The 26276-nt window shown below is 39.1% G+C and overlaps 1 protein-coding gene across 4 annotated transcripts in view; it reads right to left on the bottom strand.

The window, feature by feature from the left end:
- The window catches only part of NAV3 (neuron navigator 3), a 509706-nt gene that overhangs the window by 467177 nt on the left and 16253 nt on the right, over positions 1-26276 (bottom strand). The window contains exon 1 of one of the 4 annotated variants that reach the window (XM_038153425.1): positions 11857-12596. The exons of the other annotated variants lie outside the window; for them this stretch is intronic. The gene's annotated coding sequence lies outside the window, so the exon portion shown is untranslated. Of the gene's footprint in view, positions 1-11856; positions 12597-26276 lie in introns of those variants that run through there. 4 annotated transcript variants of the gene reach the window in all.

Below are 26276 nucleotides of genomic sequence, written 5' to 3'. Positions count from 1 at the left end.
TTACCTTCATTCTAGTCTCATTTGTCTGGAGAATCATTTGGAGTTTTACTTCACTTAATTAGGGACAGCTTTAAATGCATAGGGTTTTGGGTTTGTTTTTTTTTTTGAGAGGGTCCTCTATACCAGATGCCTGAAGAAAGGGTGAAAAAAAAAAAAAAAAGGGCAAGAAAAAAAAAGGCAAGTAGAGAAATTCTCCTTTAGCAGCTCCTGGCAATAGTTTAATGACCTTTTGAGCTTGAGGCTGCATCGAGGACATGTTTAATAATAATCAATGCACCCTTCTCTCAGAATAAAGAATTTAATCAGTTTCTCTGGCACTAACCAAGCTCTTCTGCCTTCTCTTTGTAAGGCAATTCAATTATTTTTAAAATATATAGTAAAGAAAGATGACCAGAATGACTGGTTAAGATGCAGGACTGAGATTCATAAAATCTGATTTCTTCTCTTTGTTCTCTGAGCAAGTCCACAATAAGGGGAAAGTTGTTGTTAAAAATCAGCTATTTGACTCACTTTTGCAGAAGGAAGATTTCCTCTTTAATTTCACTGAGATTCAATTCACCTTTAATCAGGAAAATAAAACTTCTTTTTCAGTCTTAAATTAACTTTTAATTTTAACTTTTTTAAACTTTTTTAACAGTCTTAAATTAACCTTCAGTCTTACAATTTAAATTGTATGACTCTAAGAGCAGGGTTCATATTTACTGTGATTCAGTATTCTAGAGGCCAATCTTGTTGGCTAAAACCTATTACAGTATTACTGATACTTAAAGTCTTGGAAGAACCAAAATAAGCAGTCTACAGCTCTTCAGCAAATAGTTTATAGCTCCAAGATGGAAATTTTTTATAAAATCCAGGAAGTCAGAGAAACAAATGCCAATAAAAATCCTATGGAGCCTCACTGCCTAAGATAACTGAACTTCCCACATTCAGCAAGTAATGTAAAGCAAAGAATGAGGACTGATACATGCTGTTTGTTGAGTTCAGTCCAAACATGCAGGTTGTCACCATGAGGCTATCACCTTTCCTCTCCACATCTCATACCTTGTTGGTAAAACTACTCCTACCTGCCTTTGGTATAGCAGGAGGAGGTTACAAGTCTGCCTAAAGATCAGATCTAAAGCAGAACTTCTATTTAGGTTGGTTTCCTTTCCACAGATTTGGCCTACAATCAGTAGGGATGGAGAAGAAGTGGGACTATCCCTTGCTGGCAGCCTCTAGTTTCACTGGGTGAGTGCTCAGCAACTACCTTCATGATCACAGCTGCCAAACACAGCAGTCCTCCCCTATCTTCATCCCCCTTGGCCATTACTTTCGCTCCCTACATGGTCTTCCCATTTTTAGCCACTTATTCAACAGGCTTGTGATGAATCAGATCAGAGAATGGGGCTTTTTCCCCCAGCTGGTTCATGAAGCTGACACAAAACCACTGGTGCTGGCAAAGGAAGGCAGCTGGTAGGGACAGAAATAAGGAGGGAAATGTTACAAATTTAATTTTTTTAGTGGATGGTGTGAGGCAAAGCTGTTATCAAGTGTGTTCAGATAGCACCTCAAGTTTATGCAATTCTGGGGTTGTATAAAAATTAAAAAGAAGAAATTGCCAATATCAAGTTATAATTTTTAGATCTACAAGAAGTGCCCAAGTGCTATAAGGAATAGATAATTTAATCTCTGTGCATTTGAGTATGTTGTTTCAACAGTTGTTGTTGTTTCAACAGTTCATCAGCAACAAGAAACACCTATTTATGTAATAGTGAAATATGATACAAAGGATATAAGACCCACCTGATTAATTTGCAGGAGAGCTCGTTCATAACATGTTTTAGAGAGGTTGAAACACCTACTTAAGTTCACATATTACCATTTGATCATATCTTGTACATTTGTGTGGCAGCTGCTAATCACAATCCTTTCCAAGATAAATTATCCATTTCTGCTATTTATGCAATATTTCTGCGTTCTAATTTTTCTTGTACTTTTGATTTCAAGAACCAGGTGTTGCCCTACAAAATAAAAACCCCAGCCCAGATAAGATGAAAGCCTCTCCACCTACCAGAAAAATATAGGGTCTCTGTCAGATTCTGCCTTTGCATCTGGGATTCAGAAGTATTTGAGGAGTGAGAGCAGTTAAATAGGGTTTTTTGCAATGTCCAGCCAGTCAGAAGTCACTAAATTTGAGATGTGCTCAATTGAGGTATTTCAGCAAATATGATGCACAAAGGGCATATTCAAAATAGGTTCATATGACCTTACCTTGCGTTACCTCTTCAACCTTTGCACTCCTTTAAGATGAATATTCAAAAATGGAGAAACACAAAGAACAGATACAAAACTTTGAAAAGCTCCATTACTAGTCAACAAATTAATGGAGTTTTAGACTAAAATGTGTGGTGCCTTCTCACCCTTCTAAGGGCTTCTAACCCTTGCCCAGATAAATTAGCAGTTTCTGCTCTTCACACAGATCTATGTTCTAATTTGCTTCTGAAAGAGGATAAAAGTTTATTGAGAAAAAAAAATTAGAAAGGATAGTCTCCAGGCAGTGATCAAATAAGAAAAATAGTATTCAGGACTGATTGACCGTTTTAGGGAGAAGAGGACATGCAACATTATTTCCCCCCATGTTTTAAACAATTCATTATCTATATCCTCAGTTCAATGAACTCAACATGTCTGAGTCAGGGTATCTTCCATTAGAGATCTCAGTGTTTGTGTCAGAGTGCCAGAAGACTCACTGAGAAAGCTTGCTGGAGAAAGCTGTTGCTAAACTAGTCATCACATACATTTTAGTTTATTAATGAGTAAAGGTATTTATCTTTTTGAATTTTTGATCTTATTTTGATCTTATTGTTTTCTGTAAATAATGTGAAAGCAAATTTCATTTGGCAGGGAAAATGATTTCATGCCTGCCTAATCATAGTTTACTTTCCCATAGAAATTTGGAGCGCCATAAATCCACAATATTTCCAAATTTTTTAAAAAAATTACAATTTTACTGGCAGACATAGGCAGTAAGTATATTGTCTTAAAGCTTCAATGACATTGGAGATCTGGATAAAAGAAATCTTCAGTTATTCCTGGTAAAATTAGAATTAAATAAATTGAAACATTGTCCTATGCCTCTGTCTCTTTCCAGTGGTGTAAGTTTGATTTAAATGGTTTTCATTATTGTTTTATTATGTCATTCTTGCTATCAAAAAATTAGAAACCTCATAAAACCCAGACTGGGTGGACTGAATGGATAACAAGATCTTTTGATCTGGAGACTGATATCACCTCCTTTATGTACAAAAATAAAACCTTATTTCAACATGACAAATCACATAGCTCTAACACTTTGTGGTTTAATTCTAGAGGCTTTTATATAGTCCAAGAAGAAAAACTTTTTTTTTTTTTTTCAAATTGAGGAATTAATTGAAAAATACTACCATGGGAAAAAAAAAACACAAAAGGCAAGGGAGGGTGGTGAAGAGAGAATATGTTTAACATTCATATTCTCAATCTCCTGTCATTTAAATTAGGACCACAGCCATACAAAAATCTAAGTAGTGAATCCCTTTGTCTATGAAAATCCTCTGCCTCTATGAAAATCCACTTCTCTAGCATTTCAATGCATAAGTTTTCCAAATACCATTCTCTGCTACAATCTCTTGCCCTTTGCACCTCTGCCCTCTCAACTTGTTGTAAACCATCCTGTCACCCTCTCAGCTCCATTTGTTCATAAAAAAGCAATTTTCCCTCTGTGTCTAGCCTCTTACACAGCCAAAGCCTTGTCCTTATCTTATGGAAAGCCCAGCTGAGATTCTGCTCTACCAGACTGGGAGCAAACTGTCTCCCTTTGTGAAGAGCTGCACACTGACCTCACAATCTTGTAAAGAGGAGAAAAACTTTCTGACCTGAAAGTATCTGCAGTGAGCAGGCAATTTTCACAGGTGGAATATATAAAAGGACAAGAAGGTGTCTAAAGGTTTGATGTACTACTTCCAAATTTGTCTATGTGAAAATAAGGAGTGAACAGCAAGACTCATTTTTAATTAGTCCCAGTGAGTCATTAAATTGTTGCTTATTCTGCAGGCTGCAAGATGGATAATAGAGTTCCTGCATTACAATCTGGTATAAAAACAGGAAAGTAAACTTATTGAAACACACACAAATCCAGACATATTGCTACTAAAATGTTTATTGATGTTATGCAATATAGTCCAAGCACATCTCAAATAATCGTTAAGAAAAAAAGATGAATGCAGCAAATAAACATTTTTCCAATTAAGTGAAAGCTCTTTAAAAGTTTAGGCTGTATTCATTAAAATTGGATTCCATTCTGACATTAACTAAAAGCAACTTTGTGGGGTTCCACATTTATCTTTTCTTCAGTAATTTGCATATAGAATGCAGCCATTTGCAAATCAAAGTACACTGTTTGTGCTGCCAATACTGCAAATTCAACATGGACTCTCAACACAAATTCTTCTCAGGGCTGTCTCTTGCACAGTGCTCCTCCATGTCCTCCAAATGCATCAGAAGAGTGAGAGCTGCTATTCCCAGGTCGCCCCTGCACACCCCACCTGTACGAAGCAGAATGACGCAGAGTCCCCAGGCAGGTGCAAAGGAGTGCTCTTTATTGGCAAAAACCAGGCCTTTTTAAGCAGCTAGCTGGTTGTTAGTTTGCAGTTTTAAGTTAGTTAACAGTTTTAAGGCACAACAAGCCCAAGTCAACCAACCCCCATACACCATGATGGGGCCTTGATGCGGACATGGCAGCAGTCACACAGCAAGTCTCTGATGTCTCTCCTGTCTCTCACGTCTCTCACTTCTCTCTGCCCCTGTTCCAGCAGAGTCACTCTCCCATAGTTCCCTTCTATTCAGCCTAAGTGGCAGGCCTGAGCCATGATTTTACAAGGGTAACAAGGCCCTTATTTTATAAGGCTTTACCTATACGCAACAACCACCCTCACTCTCCTCAGAATCACACATGGCTCCCTCCTCAGCTGTAGAAATAGGAGCAGTCTGGGGTTCTTCCTTGAGTATATGTACAAAGAATTATTATTTGTATTTGCTGCTGTTTGGAGAAGGAGATGGGAATACTTTCAGGAAGGGGTCCAACCCGTTTCTGTGCAAGCACTGCCAGAGCAATGCAAGGTCTCTCTCTGTGCCCTCCTCTGCAGCCTGCTTGGACACTGCTACAAGGCTCACATGTCAGGTGTACCAAGCTGAGCTCAGCAGAGTCAGCTGAACTCAGGTGACTTGGGTGAGCAACAGATGGGCCCACCAGGTAAGGTGTCCCCAACTCCTCGGGCCACCTCCTCCCTCAGCACTGCCTCCTCAATGAGAGCAAGCACTGTGTGTGAGCATCAAAACGTCTTCATGCAGGAAAACTTGGGAGTCTTCTGCCATTTCTATGGATTAAATAGCTTATAGTGTAAAAAGCAGCACAGCCACTGCAAGAAAGGGGTAGATAATGAAGTCATGGGAATGGGACAGCAGAGCATGGCTCTCACTCCAGACAGCAGCAACACACCAGAGAGGGTCGGAGACTTGAGAAAGAGCATTCTGACCACCACCAATGAACTGGAAGCTTATTATAGGGGCAGTGAAAGGTAACCACTCAGGAAAATCAGAAAAATCACATTGCTTCAGAGAGGCTCTGAAACATGGACATTTCATGTTAAATTTGTGTGAAAAGAGGTGCTGAGATGCCAGTATATGTAAAAAGACTTCAGTAAAACACATGAGGAGGGATGCACTACTCCTGCTACTTCACTGCTGTACTGGCACTTCCTTTTCTCCATGGGCATGAGCAAACCCTGCTCAGCACTCTGGGGGGTTGAACTGCAAGGCAAGGTGATACCCTTCCCTCAGAGCTATTTTCCTGTCTATAATCACATTAATCTAGTTCATCTTCATCAAATATGATTGGTGGGATAATGAAAGTGTGTTTTGTCTCCCCTGCCCCAGTGAAATGGGTATTGCTGGAATTCACATGAGTTGCATCTGCACTACCTACTACTTGCATCAATTTTAATTCATTTTTAAAAGCTCCTTCTTGCACAAACTGCATGAATGATAAGATAGAAATGAATGGCTGCATGCTGCCTTGCAAGGACAGGTTATTTCATCAACTCAGTCCAGTGATTAACAAACAATCAACCAAAGTTCACCAATTTCATCTCAGTATTTTGCCTGAAGATACTGTGAATGAGGTACTATATCTACCTTGAACTTGCTGTAATTTTAAACTGCTCCACTTTATCACAGTTCTTCATCTGAATGACTAGTGCCAGGAACTTGCCACTGTAAAATTAATAACATATTGACACTTCCAGCCCCTCAGTCTATCTTTGAAGTTTGAAAGCAATATCAAGGAATAGGTTATTTTATTTGGAAGTGATGACAGTTTGTCTAAGACCACAATTCTCCAAATGTAAACAAAACTGAAAGTACACATTTTGGCAGTAACAAATAAATCAAATTTGCATTGGAAAGCATTGAAGGCTAGTTATTTCTGGCCTCTCTACAAGGACTCCAGGGCACAGAGGAAGAATGTTAAATGGTCTCTTTCCTTCATGATTAAAATCACTGGGGATAGACTGCTCTCTCTCAAGGCTGGATAGATGGGGTCGTGATTCCAGCTCCCTCTTGGAAAAAAATAGCTGTGATCCAAGCTGTAGCATGACACTTCTCTCTTTGGCCAGGGATGGCTCCTTTCTCCCTCCCATGTGCCCCTGCATCCCTTTAGGGGTCAGCACTACTTTTAGGAAGCAGAGTCCCTGAGTAAGACCACAGGGAAGCACAAGAAGGATTTAGAGGTAGCAGCTGTGAACTTCACAGGGTGCCTCCTGCAACTCTGTGACTGCAAAGTGCCAACCACATGTGCAATTCCTTCCTTGCCACTGCCGTCAGTGGGGCTGCTTCCCCTTGCCAAACGTTTATTCTGACAGTTCTCATTGTAGAAACGAATGTGGGTTTTCACCTGGGTTTAAGCCAGGACATTCTACTGCCCTCACACAGTCTTCTGAGCCACAGTACATGGTGCTGCGTGTCTGAGCGGTCTGCACAGCTTTGGATATCCCTTAAAGATGAGACTTCAATCAGCTGGTCAAGCTTCCCTTTCTTGCATGAAGCTGCAGGGTGAAGCTATCTGAAAACATTCAACTCTCCAGTGTTACAGAACAGAATCACTAAGATTGGAAAAGACGTCCAAGACCATCCAACCCAACTTCCAACTGAGTACCACCATGCCTGCTAAACCATATCACAAAGTGCCCTGTCTGTTCATTGTATGAACATGCCCAAGTAACTCCATTACTTCTTTGGGGAGCCTGCTTCAATGCTTAACCACCCTTTCAGTGAAGAAATCTTTCCCAATATCCACCCTGAACCCCCCTTGGTGCCACATGAGGCCATTTTCCTTTGTCCTTTCTCTAGCTGCTTGAGAGAAGAGGCCAAACCTCAATGGAACTTCTCACAGCCATGAAGCCCCCCAGCCTGGGCTGTCTTGTTGCTTAAAAGCTCCATGGGAGCAGAAGTAGGTACCTCAGAGAATCACAGAACAGTTTGGTTTGGAAACGTTGCTCTCCTAGTCTTCAAAGAACAGAAGGAATTCCTACAACTGGTACAACCAATAGCGATGAGTGGTGGGGAGTTACCCTGGTTCATCCACAAAGCTGTTGGGTCCCTATATCTAATCACACATGGCTGAGCCTGGCTCTCCCAGGGACAGTGACAGGAGCAAACCTTTACTGTCAACACCCTTGCACACAGGTTATGAGTACCAACTTGTGCATATGCTAAGTTTGGGATGCCAGTACTTCAGGAACACACCCGAGCAGAAATATTAAACATGCTTCACATGGAGCTATAAATTTTCCAATGGATTTACACAAAGAACACAGCAGGAACAGTGGAGAACATAAAAAGTCAGAGGGACAGACTCTTGTCTTAGAACAATACACTTCAGAAGTCAGAAACGACCTCTAACATTGCTTGAACATCCTCCTGAATGCACTATCCAATAAGACTCGTTGTTCTTGGACAGCAGTTCACTTTTCTCCTCATAATTTATTCATTGCTAAGTCTAATCCTCATGCTGATAAGGCAATATACAATAAGGAAAAGAACATAATCATGTTTGAGGACAAGAGTAAGAAAGCATGCCCAAGCCATTTCCTGCTTTGTCACAAATGATTTCAACACCGTTTTGTTTTATTTCTTCCTGGAAGCTGAAAAACAGTGTCTAATGTTTCAACCAGAGAACTGTATTAAACATAGTCTTTTCTCTATCAGTATTATTAGTCAAGGATGAATTTCATAGCCTGAAAACATGGATAAGCTGGATTAAAAGGGAAAGAAATGGTGGGAAGAGCTCTGCTCTGCAGGGAATATGATAGAAAAAAATATGTATGATACTATTACAGTTGTCTTAGCTCATGACTGAAGCTTCTATTAACCTAAACCACAATTAGAGCTATATTGACTGATATGAAAATGCCACTTGACTGGTGCTGCTCCTGGAGGACTGTCCTAAAAACCTTCTCTGCCCTTCAATGCACATGCTTCTTGCAAGGCTCAAGCCACTCCTGTTCATACAACTTTTGAAATTCTGTTATCCATCTGGAACCATCCTTTTCAGCCGATAATCTGTTGTTATGATGTCTAGGGCAGGAAGGAGAGAAGTGGCCCCAGTTAAGGAGTGAATGCCTTGTATAGAATGTCAGTGACGCTAGGAAAGAGATCTCCCATTGGCATAGAAATCACAAAGCAAATGTATTTTCCATCCAGCACTGTCCCTATCACACACTATGAGGGAATGATCTTCCATCTTTGCTCAAGTATTTGGGTGATTTGTGTCAATATCTAGAGTCTTTACAAGTAGATGCCTGAACATATTACAAAAATAGCATGAGGCAACTATCTGTGTTTTGGTCCAGGAAGTATCAGGAGTCTTTCATACACTGCAATTGAATGAACTTTCAGATTAAGGGACCATCTTGAGCTCTTTGATCTGGTGTGCATCAGTTAACTACTGAACTCAAGCAGCTTCTCTTTCCTAGAGGGAAAGAGAGGTTTTATAACAACCAGACAGGCAAGAAGAAACAAGTAGAAGATGGAGATCAGTAAAGAGAATGAAATAATACTGGGCAGTGAAACAGATACTATGAAATACAGAGTGTGCAACATCAGGGAATAGTGCGCAACATGTCAGAAAGGTCTTTGGAGGTCCAGCAGAGGATGTTTCACTTTCATTGTATAAAGCAAGAAAGACTGTCTTGAACAAAATAACAGAATCAGCATTGCATGCATCCAAAGTTTATTTTATGCACTTGATTCAAGTGAGATGTGACACAAGGAAAGGAAAAACCAAAGCAAAGGACAACCCAAAGGATTATGAACTGTCCTAAGGGCTTGACAGGATAAAAAAGAGCTAATATATATGCATATAAAAATCTTCAGCAAATACCATCATCATAAAATAAGCAACATTGCCTGGGGAAATCACCTAATGTATCTCACAGATCTTGACTAATTTTGTATTTATCCACTGTCTTTGTTACTTGATCAGCATTTTGGCATCATCTGATAATGTCCAAGATTTGATTCCAAATGCAGCAGTGTTTTTCACATAAAGTTACATTTTTATACTGAGATACTAAGCAGCTAAGCTTTATTACTGAGATTTTCTTACATAAGTGCTTCAGGTTAAATATGGGATTTTTCAGGGTTCAAAGTCTTTTATTCAGCAGCACTTGCTGAATAAAAATTTTGATTTCATACATGTATAAGGCAAGTACAATGATCACAGTGAAACATGGTCCCTTATATAAAAAAAGATTTAAAAAAATATAATATTCTGTTTTATTACTACTTTTATTATTAGAAATAACTTGTTCCTAATTGAAGAATTTAAGACAACTTTTCATCAAGCTGTTTTTAAACAAGTTTCACTAAATAGCAATGAAAACTTTAAAAGTGCAATTGTGACCTTAGAAATTTCTATAGTATAGAACTGTGACAATGCTAAGAGAACAGGAGGAATATTTTGATCTTGTTACTGAGCAGAAGAAGATCATAAAATTGAGAGAATAGAGAAGTCTGGGAGGGTGAGATAAACTTGCCATCCCAAGAATGAGAGAGATAATTCTTTCAGCGGGGTTATTCAAGCACAGCCTGTCAGCCTCAAAATCCTAGTTCTACTTCTATAATATTTTCCATACACGTATAAATATCATTTTCCATATGAGAGAGCTTCCAATCATGACTGTAATTAAGTCACCATTATTAAGATTCTAACAAACTAAGAACACACAAGATACTTGATTTTTAATTTTTTTTTCATTTTGGGTGAAATAATTAGACTTCTTTGAGTTGTGACTGTTTTCCAAAATTTGTATAAATGACAACAGTGGCAATTTTTAGATTGGGGTAAAAAAACTGCTGGAAGGAAAATAAAGTACTAAGGCTGAGGAATAGGTACTGCAGGAAAGGTTTCCTTGGACTGAGGGTATCAGTTAGTAGTACACATCTAAGCAACTAGGTGATCCTTATCATAGACCAAGCCCCTGCTGGGTCTGATTATCTTCAAAAGAAATCAAAATTAACTTTCCTGTCTTAGAGAACTAACATGTGGGAAGAAATGAGAAAGGAGGGGAAAGAGAAATTGAATAAAGAGAGAAAGTATATGTCTGACAACAGCCAACACACCAGCATGCCATTGGTTTTAAAATATTACAACAGGAGGAATCTGATGGAAAACAAACATACTCAACACACACCCCCAAAACATGTTTGCAGATACTTATGGGACTGTCACCAGACAAGGGCTGGAGGAAGCACTCAAGTGGTAACTTGAGTAATGAAAGTTTTGCAAAAGTGTCTTAAAACTGGCATTGTAAAAGCATCAGTCCATACACGACTAGGAGGGCTTTGGAAGTAAAGTGAAACATCTTAACCTCAAATTAAAAAAATGAATACCGACACAAATAAGAAAAGTGGATGGCAAGAATTCTTAAAGTAAGTGATAAAAGCATTAATGGAAGAGAAAAACAAAATTGTTAAAGAGAGAAAGAAAAGTAATAAATTTCCAGAGGAGATAAATGTCATAAGAAAAAGCAAGTTCTTTCCCTCTTCTTAGAGGATAAAAGATCTCTCTCCACCAAAAACCTAAAAAGGAAGTACAAAATGGGAACAAATATTAGAGTAATGCACCCGAAAACTTTGGAGCATCATCCATCGCGCAGGGAATGACCTGGATCTACAGAGTCTACCAATCACCTAAACAGTGATCTCAGGACTTCCCAGGGATCAGAAGTTCCTTTCTGGGCTCAGGAGCTGCCTTGCATGAACAGCTGCTTTATCTCTGTGTTCTGTAAAGTGCTTGCGGTTGCCTGTAATTGCTGCTCTGGAAAGAGCTGCACGAGAGCTTATGCAGGTCTGTACTGAAAGAGCACTTTCCTCTTCTCTCACGCAACACAAAAGGCCACCTGTTTACATTAATTCTCCTTTACTTGTTTGTGGGCAATAACCAAAACAAAAATAAATAGAGGAGATGTCCTTGGGCAAAAGAAAACACTTTCTGAGAAATTAACTTTAGAAAACTGCACAGAGAATCCAGGACAATACAAACTAGCTAACTTTACATCAATACCTTGACAAATACAGGTAGCAATGAATAGGGGAGAAAAAAAGTAACCCTTTAACATTATTCATTGTAGCTTTTAATCACACATAATATAAAAAGACAAAAACCCCTTCATAAAGACAAATGCAATTTCAGAGCTTGTTGGCAGTTACAGTTCAGTGCTTCTGGAGACTGAAAATCAGTCCAGCATGAATTGCATAACAAATGACTTCATCAAATCCACTCACCAGGCCTCAGATTCCAGGCACCAATCCTGAAATTCAGTACAAAGTTACACCCAGGCTGGTGAAACTATGGGCTGCCATGGAAAGAAGCTCTCTCCCACCAGACTCTGCCCCAGCATCAGAAGCATCAGCCATGCGAGTGTGGCACCAGCTGGCGCAGTGACCTGCCTGGCAGAAGATTTATCTGCCAAAAGGTTGTCGATCCAGTCAGTTGGCTGAACTGACTCACTCTGCACTCACAGATTGCTCAACCCAGTACAATGTAAGCCAGAGGAACAGATGAGATGGAGGAAGCGTGGGACTGAGCACACCCTCTACTCAAACCATGTTATGCACAAAGCCAAGCCTCACACTGAGATGTTCACAGGGGCTAGAGGGGCAAATACGTCAGTCTTTGCAACTACTTAATAATCAAGATTTATCTCAAAGAAAGTGTCATTTTCCTACTGGGACCATGACTGAGAGGTCTGCAGTCTAACAGCTGTTAGAAAGCAAACACTTCAGACCAATATGGAGCTTCTGAAATTGGAGCCTAAATGCAGAGCAAATGCATACTTCCACAGAGAAAATTTGTCAGACTATGTCTAAAAAATCGATTTCACTTTAAGAGAATGTTCCAGCACAATATTGCACATGAATCAACAAGCTCAGCAAATTTAGCTCATTGCAACTGAGGAGCTGAAATACCTTCAAAGACAAGGTATTTTCACTAGCTGCACCTTCCTGAATGGAGAGGAAACACCTGCAGCATCCACAAGATACTCTGTACTATGTGTAGTGTCAGATATACCCACCAGCCAATATTAAGCTATAATTAACCTATTTTGGATTTTCCTTATCAGCAGAATCCATCTTTGATTCAGGTACAAATCAAACACTTTCTTATTCCTACCACTAAAAGAGATCCATATGGAAAATGTATAGATGACTGTAATAGATCATTAAAATATCACAGAAAAGGCAATTCAGATACAAATTTAGATTCTACAGTACTGACTAGCAATGTATTAAATTAGTGAAAATTTATATATATGAGTGATAAACATCCCCAAAAGCAAAATACTTGAAAAAACCCATTTGAATCAAACAAAAATACATAGCCTACTATGTTACATTTCTCTGCCCCTTCTTCTTGGGTGTAAAGGGTGTGTTTCTGAAACATGCAGAGCATGCTTCCCAAATGGCAAATGGCTGCCAAACAAATGAAATGTTGCAGCTGACACCATGGAAGTTTGGCTCTTTTCTTTATTCCCTTAGGGGACTTATCACACAAGCATTTGCCTCTGGCAACTCATTCTAATGCACATTGTGATATTGTCTCATTTGGACACCGACTGGCAAAAATTATGCATAGCTTACATAGAGACTATCTCATATTTTCAAGGCCTGATCTTGGACATAGTTAATTGAAAACATGGGTCCCTTTATTCTTCATGCCTTCGTTGTCAGTCACCACCATATATTTCTCTCGTGCACGCCCTGCCTCCCCCTTTTCTAAATCTCATTCCTGTATGTTCTCCAAAGGGAAAGAGCCATGGAACAACGATGTCCTCATACTTGATTTATTCTGCTGTCCACCTTTTCTTAAAACAACATTTTCATTTCATTTTCAGGAGCTTTGGTTTGCATGTCAGGGAAATTGAATGGCATGATTTGCAAATGAATTAATTTATAAAGAAAACTTCAAATTAGCTACAAAACGCGATATTTATCTGCCTGTAATAGAGGGAGATTAATTGTGTGTTCTTAGGAGAAGTAACTATTGGATTTTTTTAAATCTACAGGTGACTGTATGCTCATGCTGGAGTTTATCCCTTCTCAGATACTCTTTGCATTTCTCCCCAAGTACTTCTCCATTATGAGGACAACCCCTGTGCTTCAGGCACAGGTTATCCCCCATGGAGTTCTTCTAAGCATGTCCTTGAAGTAAGGCTCCTCTGGCCTTGCCAATTCTTCCCAGGGAACCAAGGCCAGCATGGATACTTACATGACATCTGCCCACTCTGTGAAGTGTCTGGGCATGAGAAACATTGTCTGTTAGAAGCATCCTTTACCTCAGAGCACCGAGTCCCATTCCCAACCTGAAGAAAGCCAGCTCATGTCTGCATGCACTGTAAAGCACCTGTTCCATTTTTCATCCCCCTAAACCCCCTTCTGTAATGCTTCAGCTATCTATTGATATACCACATGATTTAAGACTCAAATGTCCACCTACCTCCATTTTCCACCCCTTCCAAACCTTTACACTTTGGAAGAAGAACTGTCATAAATTTGTGTTGCAAACAATTACTTCTCTCAGCTCCATCATTGGGAGGAAATAGTCTTTGGAACCAAAAATATCTATTTTAAAACAAAAATGCACATTTCAGTGCATTTGGTTTTATTACAGAATTTTTAAGCCATGTTTTATTTTAAAACTGAGATATTATTGACTGCTTAGTGGCACATATATAAATAGCACTAGTGAATGCATCAGAGTTCTGTAACTGCAAAAACATGGAAAATAATGATGTTGTCTCTCTTTCACCCATGCTTTCCTATATACTCAGTGGTTTCCTTTTACTGCAGTACTGCAGGAATCTAATGGCGTAGAGCCAATAACGCTGTCAAAACAAACAAACAAAAAATTCCTGGCAGCTACACATAGAGATGGATGGGAAGAAGAAAATTCAAAAGCTACCCAAATGATAGTGTGTACAATATGTCAGAAATACCAAGAAAACAAAGACAACTCATGTGATGAAGAGGAAGCAAGGGTCCCTTGCATTTTATAGATTCCTTCTTCCAGCTTCCAATTTAATGCACCAAGATTTCTGGATTATGTAACCTCTTCAGTGGTTGCACTTTGTAATGAATTAAACACAAAAATAAGTGACTGAATCAATATAGCTATTAATGATGATAATACAGGCCAGCAAAGAAGCAGCATCCACTAAAAAGGACAGCATTGTCCTTTGTGAAGTAGTTGAGCAAGCCTTAAAATTATCAAAGCACTAAGTTTCAGAGTTAATAACTTCTCAAATTAGGTTCTCATATTTCACCTTGTCAAGATCATGAAGGAAGGCACACTTCCCTTCACATTTTTTAAGAGTGTTTTTGCAGCATTAAGAGTCAAGTGACCATTTTCTCTTTAAACAAAAGTTCAGATCTCCGAACTGAATGCTATGGCAAAGGATAAACTTTGAAGATTTACAATTCTAGAAAATAGAAGATTTTTGCTAAATTATCTACCATGTTCAAGCTAGGAAACCAGCATTATTTTCAAAGTCTTAGTACCTTTCTAAATAATATTATTTGAACATAGCTCTAATTATAAAATGGTACCACATTTTTATTAGGCACATTCCTAATTTGAGATATACATAAAATATCCAGAGTAAACTACGAGCAGCTTTCCAACAAGAACTGAATCCACCTCCAGAGAGGTACGTATATCTACTAAATCTCAGACCTGATAGAGCTTTAGGACTGTAAAAATATGGATGCTTACTACGTTTCTACTTAATAGCATAGCCAAGAAACAATGTCTCAAACAAAGCTCTAGCTATGGCCTGCCAGAAAAAGCTTTACTGCCTTCAAGCAGCTGTGGTCTGGAAAGCAACACTAGCCAACATCTATCACCATCAAATGTTTAAACAAAAACACATTATTCCTTTCTCAGATTTTCCTTCTTGCTATCCCTTAAAAAGTGCAATGCTCATATTCTTCCAGCATTTCCTCATAAAGCCCATGGTCCTAAATTACAATATGCTACCGATTCTTAAACAAGAGATTAAGTCATCACATGGGATGGAGAGATCTGTCTAATTAAGGTAAGGAAGACATGATATTTTTGAAGACCATCCTTGAAGAAACACACGTTCCTTCATAATTTTACCACATATAACGTGTATATGGTGCCAGCATAAAGTCAAAAGTTGATACCTTCTCATGTCCACCACTTCTCTTATGTCCTAGTCATTGCCCTGTAGGGAAACGTGCCGGTCTTCATTTCTGTGCTGATCACTATAAGCTTTGACTGGTATTACCAAAGCAGTTCGTGAAGAACTGCTGCCCATTAGAAGGACCCACTCTGGAGCAGTTCATGAGGGACTGTATCCTATGGTAGGAACCCCAGGCTGGAGCAGGGGAAGAGTGGGAGGAGGAAGGAGCAGCAGAGATGAAATATTACGAAGTGACCACAATCCACATTCCCCATCTCCCTGCATCAGCTGGGGGGTGGAAGAGGTGGAAAACCTAAGAGTAAACTGAGCCTGAGAAGGAGGAGGTGGAGAAAGCCGTTTTTAATCCTGTGTTTCTTTCTCACTGTCCTACTCCATTTTAACTAGGAAAAAATGAAATTAATCTCCCCCAAGTTAAGCCTGTTTTGCCCATGATGGTAATCCATGAATTACCTCCCTCTCTTTATCTCAATACATGAGTTTATTTTCTTCCCCATCCTGTTGACAAGGAAGAGTGAGACAGCGGCTGGAAGGGCATCTAGCAGCCAGCAAAGGTCAAAATTGTGCTTCCCAATAATAGCAACTAATCTGGACCAGTGGAAATGAAAACCAAAAAACCACCTGTATAGCCAGTTAGAGGTCACTTAGTCCAGCTCTCAGTGAACAGAAACTTGAGCATGTGGGCTGAGCCACTGCCTGTCTGATGAGGAACCCACTCCTGCTTCTGCTCGTACCATTCAGAAGACAATCCAGATTCAGCTGCGAGAAGGAGTACAGGACAGCACATTTCCAATTTCTTGGTTTTCCATGTTATCTTCATCTGGTGTTCACACTGACCAAACTGAATATTACCAGCAGATAAATAGCAGTAGTGTCCCAAGGAGAGCAAACAAATATTTTTCAGCAGGTAGAGTATTTCACAGCAGGAGAAGGGTAACATTTTATGCAGATACGTTGCTTCAAATCACCACTACTATCAGCAGTGCTTTGGTTGGTTTATTTCTTGAATATGAATACACTGTTTTGAGAGTAATCTTAGGGAATATTTTAGGGAAAGGAAGAAATGCATATCTAAAGATCCTTCAAACTGAACATCTTTAAATCCTCCTTACAATCAAAGATGGGGTGAATGACAAGATTAGGCATCAAAAGGTTTGGCTTGAGAGAGTTATTTCAAACTGGGCCACATCTTTTCTAGTCAAGAAGCTCCACTTCAAAGGACACTGGACTAACAGAATATCAATTGCTCTATGCCAAGTTTTCTTCTCCACTTGTTTTTTTCCAAAGATGTTTATAGAGTGGCATATGTGAGGGGGTACAAACTCCCTCCTGTTTCTGCTACCTTTAGCAACAATCAGTCAGTTTCCACTAAATTTGACAAAGAGAGGAAGTAAAAAATCTACTAAGTTTCTACAGTGTTTTTGAAGACAGAAATCAGAGCAGGGACGTTAAATTTGATCAGTACCCTTATGGAGAGAAAAGCTAAATTCTGGCTCTGGTTGTCAATACACAAAGAAGAATCCACTCATATCAAAGATATGATAACAGAGACTAAATTGCTTTTATCCCCATTCAGAAAACCAGATTTCACCTCTAACTACATGAGAAAGGATCCAACTACACTCCATATGACACATGCACATCCACACCCACAAATACTCTTAGTAAACCAGTCTTCACAAGTCTCAGTGTTCCTGAATGTATTTCAGTGTTAAAAACTAACACACGTTTCTCTCCTTTCTTCAGCAACAAAGGCACTTTAGGATCAGTTAAACACCATTCTTATTTGGATTGACCCCGAAAAGCCGGGGGACATCTTCAAAACCAGAAATATCAAGATGTCAGTCAGCAGTCCCTGGGTTCTTTTGCTCACCTGACACAGCCTCAATCTGCCCTAGGGAGAAAGTAAGTGGGTGGGTAAATGCAAAACGTAACATTTCAAGTAATCTGTTTTGAGGCATAACAGCATTTTCCATACTTATTTAAAACCACAGATCATTTCCATGGAGAATACTACAAGACAAAAAAGACAAATCACCCTACTGCATGCCAAAATCCTCTCCATCTCTGTAGTAAGGAACTGAAAAAGGGTTCAAGCACAGGGATACACACCCCTGGATGACCTGCACATATCCCCTCTCATAAATGTTTAAGTAAGCAGGCAATTTTAACCTCATTTCTAAGCTCATACTGCGCACTGCCATGTGAAGACAGTTCCTTCTCCCATACAAAGTTGAAGCAGCTTAAAACAGGATTCGAAATCTGGCAATTTATGCCACTTTATGCATTTGCTGACAGGAATACAATTCTACAATTTTAAATGATTTCCTGTGGCCGCTCCGGTGCATTGCCATATAAAACAGTGTCAGTATTAGTCCCTTGTGCTGCAAGAGGGCATTAACACTACTACATCAAATGTGCGATGTCAACAAGTAAATCATGGAGAGGAGTTGACGAGCTGAAAATTGAACCTACCTTTCAGCAAGGCTGGAAGACCGACAGTCTGCATGGTTACCATAGTAATCCTGAGGCAGCTTCAGATTTATTGCCTTGTACTGCACAGTTACAAAGGTTCTTCAGCTACCTTCTGCACTGTTTCCAGAGTCAAGAGGAATTCTATGATAAATGTCCACTACCCAAAAGATACATTCAAGGGGACGTAATGCAGGAAAGCTGTACTTTAAATGCAAATTACATGCTTTTTGCCCCCTTTAGAATATTAAAGAGTGATTTCAAAGGAATGAAAACAAAGAACTCTGACCTCTGACACCATGATTCTTTGCTCTACAGATCACAATTTTCTGTGGGACTGCCTACTGCATATTTAAGTACCATGAAACAGAAAATGAGGTAATAAATTCCACCAAAGACAGTCTGAGTAATGCATTGATTATGAAAATAAGCATACAACTGAGCAATTACTAGAGCAGGCAGTCACAGGATCTTGTTCGGTATATTTAGATCATTCTGTAACGATTAGAAATTAAATTATTCAATTATATTTAATTTATATTCCTTATATTTTCAATAACACAAAAGGATATTGCTATATGGAATAAAAATGAAAAACCATTAGTATTCCAGTATTCACACTCTATGCCATAAGGAGCGCGCATTAATGTTACCAGATTGCATTAGATTTTAGTTTACCTGCATGATAGGCTTTAAAGGAAAACATTGATAATTTGCCTTTTATTACTACCCTAAATATTGCTTACTGCTCTGTTCAGCCACGACTTGAACAGAGCAACTTCTTCTCTTGTTAGTAAACATTGCAATTCATGAAATATTCCATTATATTTTACTGGATTTTTTATGTCCATAATTCTCTTTGATTGCACAGCAATAAAAGGCTGAGGAAACACAGGCTATCTATTCTACCAAGTACAGAAGCACCATGCACTAATTTGTGTATTAGCAATTCCCATGTGAATACTACATTATTGATTCTGCCATCTAAATTCCACTATATGACAGGAAGGATATTGTATGTAGGATTAATAAAATTATTTCCTCAAGCAATATTTTTTAAAGCATTGATTGTGTATTTTTACTCCAGAAAAGCATCTCACAAATGTACATTACAATGTGAAAACAAAATAGTTCTTTGGTGTAACATTGTAAATACAAATGAAGACATGCTGTGTGACACCAATTCTGCAATACGCCAGTGTATTAAAACATCAGGCTAAAACTGCTTTTAAAACACAAAGGGAGACGCATACTTTATAGATGTTTCATGCAAAAGGATACAGCACTCATCTGATTAGCAGAACACATATTGACATTGTAAGGTATGCTATCCCAAAGACAAAAGCATAAGGTTTACAGTCTGCTGTTTGCAGCCATGCAGCCCAAATTTTGTGACCTTTGTATGCAGAAACAGAGCCCCCATTCAAGTGTTTGCTTTTAGGGACAAATTGAGAAAACAATATCTGAAGTGTCATCTCTTGCTTGTAAGATAAATAAAGGGGAGACTTTGGCTGGCTTATTTTATCCCCGAAACACCAAGGCACACTTAGGTAGGGTTTCTACAAGAGATGGTTACACATGAGCAAATGCCATTTATTTTCATTATATTTGGGCTGCCCATTCTGCCTTAATGGTGACCCCTCCCCCAGGAAACCATCCCACTAGAATAATCTGTTAGCTTTAAATCAAGTATATTTTGAAACAAATACAAATGAAAACAGAAGAATAAAAAAAAAAAAAAAAACCCTAAGAAATGAAAAAAAAAAAGTAGGTGAAAAAGGCATATAACAAAAAACCTCTAAGAACGATATGCACTCCCTCTCTGCCAAGCCTGGCTGCAGCAGAAGCAGCCTAAATGAAATGAGAAGTTCATCAGGTCAGGCCACGGTTCCTGCCTCCATATGTCCTTTTCCTCATAACATGTTTTTTAGTGGTTCTGTATCCAGACACCAGGATAGACCAAATCCAATAGAACCAGAGTTCAACACGTGGTGACAGGGTCTGTGGCAGTGACAGCGGCTCTGGGCTGTGACGAGGCTCTGGGTGTGGGTATAACAGCCCATGCACTGATTGTTCAATGCTCTGCTGTACAGGCAGCAAAACCCATCCCCACATCCACTGAGACCAGGCTACCTGATGGAGCCAGTGCCAAAGCTCCCCTGCTTCCTCTCAGCATCTTCAGATTTCCTCTAGCAGCAAAGGAAGTGCAGGGTGTGAGCAAGTCTTCACCCCTGTCTTGTCTTTACTTTTTATGCTGACCAGAGCTCTGGTCATCATGGTTTACACATAGACCAGAGGCACTGAATCTACAGAGCTGTAATACATTATCACACCTGGTGATTAGTTGTATTTCTGCCCATTAATTGCTGTGCAATGAGCTGGGGGTCCTTGCATCCTCCCTACCTGGCCCCAGGCATGCCCATGCACTATCACAGAGAGATATCCTAGCTGGGGTCCTATTTCTCCTACCAGACTTCAGTGCAGCAAAATATAAAGCAACAATGCTCACAGAATAAGTTTCTTACTGTATGTTATTATGCTTATAAAAAGTCTGCTGCATGGAGGGATCTAAAAGAGTTCTCCCAAGACCAAAGCCTGGTTAATGCTCCTCAGGAATGACAGGTTCAATCCCACATCATTTCTTCCTTAGGAACAAGTCCCAGAAAATTAATTTATCTGTAGCTGACTGAGAAGCACAGAATCAGGCATTATTAGAACTGAAGGATGGCATTAATAAAACATAAGGAATAGAAACAGATCAAATATGTAAGACTCAACAGCTGGTTGTCAATGAATTCATGTTGCTCGTCAGACACGATTACACGTTGTTCTAATCATTCACCAGGGAACATTTCAATGCACTATATTTTGGGTCACAAAAATATTTATTTCTGTTTTATATAAAAATTATTAACAAACACAAATGCAACTGTATGTTTCTTTTTCTCTCCTTATCGCTCCTGGTCCAAAGAACTTCTATTCTGCAAAGGGCAGGAAAGGATCAGTTCTCCTTATTGACTGTACAAACCAGCCAACGCCGGGTCCTTTTCTCTCTGTGCAATGACAGCAATGTGACATTTCCAAGCAGCAATGTTTGCTGACATCATGAGTCACTTTAATGCCATTTTCTGTACCTCATTTATCAGCAGCCATTTAAATAAAAGGCTATGAAGAAAAACAGAACTCTGCAAACCCTAGGCTATGCCCAGAACTTTGCCCACCTTTTACAGACTTGGGACAAACCAGTGCGAGGCTTGATGCAGAGTTTGCTGCAGATCAGCAGTCTCATTGTTTGCCATGCTGCAGATAATAAAAATAATAATTTTTGACTGACATGCAACCACAAGATGCAATGTGAATTGAAATGAAATGACAGCGGGATGCAGCCTTTACCCTGCATCAGAAGCTATACAGAAACCATTAGCTTTTCCCTCTGCAGGAAAAAAAACCACTGAGATAAGTGAAAAACGCCGGCTTGTGGGTACTGTGCTGCTGACTAGTAAAAGCATTTTGGTCAGCTTGGTATATTTCAGTACTGACATCAGATGTGGACAGTGAGAAACTCTCAGTAATAGGAGAGCTGGGCAGTGAAATGACACCAGTGTCCAGTCAGAGAAATCCTTTATAACCTTTCCTGGTGCTACACTCCCTGGCAAGAGGAGAGATTGCTGCTGAAGAAGGTGGCCTGTGAAGCAAAGGGAAAGGCACAGGGATCTACTTATACACACGTCTACCAAGAACCTTATCTTATCCTTTCAAGGGCTGCTCCTGCAGAAAGCTTTGTGGCATGGAAAACAGGCATGGGAGCCATCTCTTCTTCCTCACAAGAACTGAGGAGCAGTTCAAAAGAACAGAACTAAAAACCTCATCCCGCTCAGCAATTTAGGGATAAGTGGAAGGAGTGGAAAAATGGCAATCAATGTATAAACACCAACAAACCCATAAAAGTGTGGGCTAACGGTCATGAGCTGAAGGTGTAGCTTGAGTCACTGACTGATGACCCAGCATTTGATTAAAAAAAAATAATCGAGGTTACCTCCCTAAATTAAAACTGAATGTACAGGTACTTTTAGGGATCAACAGACATAGGAGTTATAAAAAATATAAACATTGTCCAGCTTATTCCAAACTCAATGGAAAAATGTATCTTGATGACAATTTTAAGTTTGTTAACTGAAAACTGTTTACCCAGGTCTGTTTTACCAGTTTACCTTAAACTACTACTATCACTCCGGAGACTATAGAAATATTTCTGTTTCTTTCAAAATATTGAGCATGGGCAGAGTCCTTCCCTGCCAGTCCTTCCTGGCACATGAACTACATGGACCTCATACTAAAAGGAGGCTTTTGATCATACTTACGAGAGCAATGTTTAATGACAAGATGCTTTCCCCTTCCCTCATTTTTCCAATGACATGGGAAGATTAAAAATGCATCAGTGGTTCATAAGGTGTGGTCTTTAGACATGGGACACGTAATTTTTTCTTCCCACATGAGTAGTGATGCAAGTGTACTCAGCAATATTTCTCATAGGGCATTTTAGATAGAAGCATTGGTTAGGACTGGGGAGCTGAGGCAGTAGGATTTGGGAAGCAATCACCATATGAACAGAAAAAACAAAATAATTTAGCACTAGCCAACCTCTTGGATTGAACAAGTAAAATACCATCCAAGTTCCAGAGGAATTTTCATTTTTTATTCTGTTTTAGATGACAGTGATGGAGCAGTAAAGTCTGGAACTAGGATGAGCACAAAAGACAAGGTGCTTTCCTTCTTTTCCACCTCTCTGCAGCCAGTGTGGGATCTTTGATCAGACTTCAAAAGCCCTAACATGCTCAGTTACAAGCTGAATCAGCATGTGGAGGATAAGGAGTGAAGGAATGAATGAGATATGACCAACTGAAAACCTGCTCGGTTCTGTCTGATTCTGAAAAGATTTCCTAGTTACAGGAGAGTTCAACTCATTCACATTCAAGCCCTGAAAGAGTGTTTTTTCACAGCTTCTTAGCTGAAGTGGGAGAGCAGCCCAGAGGAGTGTTAACACTTCCTTTGTTCCCAAGACCTGAACTTAGCTAAATTTTCTCATGCAAACAAGTTGAGAATTCACTTTTTTTCCCTAATTTTTTATCTATCATGACTCTCATTGCCAGTAGTGGCATGGAATAGCTGTCCAAAATCAAAAAATGATGACATAAACACTGAAGAAATTAGGCACTGTATTTTCAAGTGTGTGATCCTTGTCCTGTTCTTATCAGAAAACAAAGACTTGCTATGTATATTTCATTCAACGCTCAAAAAACTAAATACTGAAATACCTCATGATAACATAGTTTTAATTTTTAAAAACCTAGTCTGGTACAATTAATTATGTGGTTGAAAAAAGGTGAAATGAGCATTTCGGAACTTGGAAAATGAGCACCTAACTTTTGGACTGCTTAGGCACCAGAATTACTCTATAAGTCCTCAAAACTCATCTAGTTTATTGTCTGTTGATTTTAGCAGACTGTAATTTGGTCATACAGGAGAAAGAGGTTTCCTGTAAGGGAAAATAAGTACTTTTATGTTGTTGTTGTTTGCCTCAAATTACTTTATGGTGAAGAGATTCCTGCTAATAATAGAGGCAGCATTTGACAAGTCCAACAGGATCTAGAAACATCCCATTGCTAATCCACCAAGGCTGTAAATATGAGAACTATTGTTTCAAAATAAAAAAAAATACTGAATACCTGAAATATATTGCAGGAGTAAAATGCATCCAGTTACTCATGGCAGATTATTCAAAAAAATTTCCTCAAAATATTTAAAGGGAATTATGATTATTTGTGAGGTTTTGAGCCACAGCTAGCTAATAGCACACAAGAAAGCATGCTGAATGAAGAAACCAACTGGAGGGAGCACTGATTCAGCTGAATAGTAAACTAATATGCTGACCATCTGCCCTCAAGGCATTGTGGTTAAAATTCTGACGTTGATGCTTGAGTTAGGAATCATAAGTGGGTGATATATATATATATATATATATATATATATATATATATATATATATATATATATATACACGCAGAGAGAAAATTTGAAGCTGCTGATCTGTGGGTTTGAAAGAGTAGGTGGCAATTATAATGATTTATTGTTATGAAGCAGACTTATTCCTCTGGATTATGGCTTTCATTAGGATTTACAAAGATTGCTGTTGCTATTCCAGCTTCTCATTGCATATAAACTTGCTCTTGAACAAGAATTTTCTTGCTTCCTTCAGAAATGGCAACAGGAAAATATTTTACCCACCTAGCTGAGAAAAGTGTAAAAAAATCATAATATGAATGTCTCATTATTTTAAAAAGAAATATGTTATTATTCTTGCTTTCTAATAACCCTCAGAGCATTTTAGGACAAGGTGTTAAAAGATTATTGGAGTCGCCTTAAAAGGGTTTTGGTCTTTTTGAGAATTAGGGTAAAAGTCAGGTCCCATAGAAATTACTTTAAGTACTACCAAATAGTGAGGTAGTAAATAAAATAACAGAACTTGACTAATGGTAAAGAACTGTGCCTGTATGAAACATTAGGCACACAAAAGTCCTCCTGAATGCTAGGGATGTCACACAACTGAAATTATGTCTTCTTTCACATTTTCCTGTGCCATGACACTTCAGTGTCTGCAGAATAAGAGAGCATAGACCAAGCACACAGAATAAAAGGCATTGTTTGCATGTTATTCCTGACCCTGACCCTTTATGAAAAAATTGGAGGATTTAAAGTTTGCAGTGAAGAATGGTTTGCACTAAAAATTTATGTCACATTACTGATAGAGCAGACCAATTTTCAGTCACTTCATACTATGGGGACACCACACTATCAAAACTCCAGAAATATTTTCTATTACTAACAATGATTAAAACTAAAAAAAAAAAAAAAAAAAAAAAACAAAAAAAAAAAAAAAAAAAAAAAAAAACACAAAACAAAACAAAACAAAAAAACCCCACCAAACTGTGAAATTCAATTCCCAGATATGCTAAATTATTTTTTGTACGTGTTTTTCTGTCCATGGATATACACATGCCATGCACTTATTTTCCAAATCTTCAAAATAGGAATGCAAAACTGTGCCATCTGGACATTCTGTTCCTGTGTACCCGGGAGTTTTAGGACAAGCTGGCAAAAGGCATCAGAAAACCCAATGGCTGTGTTCCTTCTCTATCCCAAACAGTAGATAATACGAGAATAAAATAAAAGTGAATCTTGTTAGAGCAATTGCTGAGCATTGCGCACCAGGCATGGAGTGCCTGGACTGAAGAGGATGTGCCACGTTGTTATGGTAACAAGATAACAACTTTGGTGCACACAGTCGGCACTGTCACCTCTGTGACTGAAATCCAGATTGGCTGGGGATCTGCCCCCTGCCTTGCTCCATCACATCACTCCAAATGAGACCTAGTGCTGCTGTCCCAAAGGGAAGTCCACGCCTTACATGCACAGGCAGGGAACTGACACCCTCCCCTGAGTCTCTCATGGCCTCCCCGTGATCCTCAGAGTTTGCAGAAGAAATCTGCAGCTGCTAGGACATTTCTGGATATCGTAGAAAGGACACAGGCATGACATCTCCAAGTCACTATCTATCTCTAAAGATATCCATGAAACCTACTAGCATTTTGGCTGATCTGGATAGCTAGATTGAATCTTTCATTTTAAACAAAGATGTATAGCACTCCCCTGCTTATGTAAAAGATGCAGAAGCAATTTCCTTCCTGCCAAAAATAGACACCATTTATTCTGTCAGATCTTTTGTCTCATTGCCTTATACAATGAGTAGCTGGCCTAGTATATCCTCTGCCAGCAGAAGACCATTTCCCTTTCTTCCTGTGTCCCAGCTTAACCTCTCTCCCTTTAACCCATGGCTCTCTCCACCTATTCATGAGATCGTTGTTACTTTGGTATCTCTGTGAAAGTTTGGATGGTGGCTTACCTGGGACACAGCACTGCTGTGGGAACCTGATGCAACCTCTGTGCTCCAGG

This window comes from Motacilla alba, chromosome 1A (assembly GCF_015832195.1).
Source record: "Motacilla alba alba isolate MOTALB_02 chromosome 1A, Motacilla_alba_V1.0_pri, whole genome shotgun sequence".
Classification (NCBI taxonomy): domain Eukaryota; kingdom Metazoa; phylum Chordata; class Aves; order Passeriformes; family Motacillidae; genus Motacilla; species Motacilla alba.
Note: the sequence above shows the minus strand (reverse complement) of the source record. Positions and strands in the feature narration are given on the sequence as shown.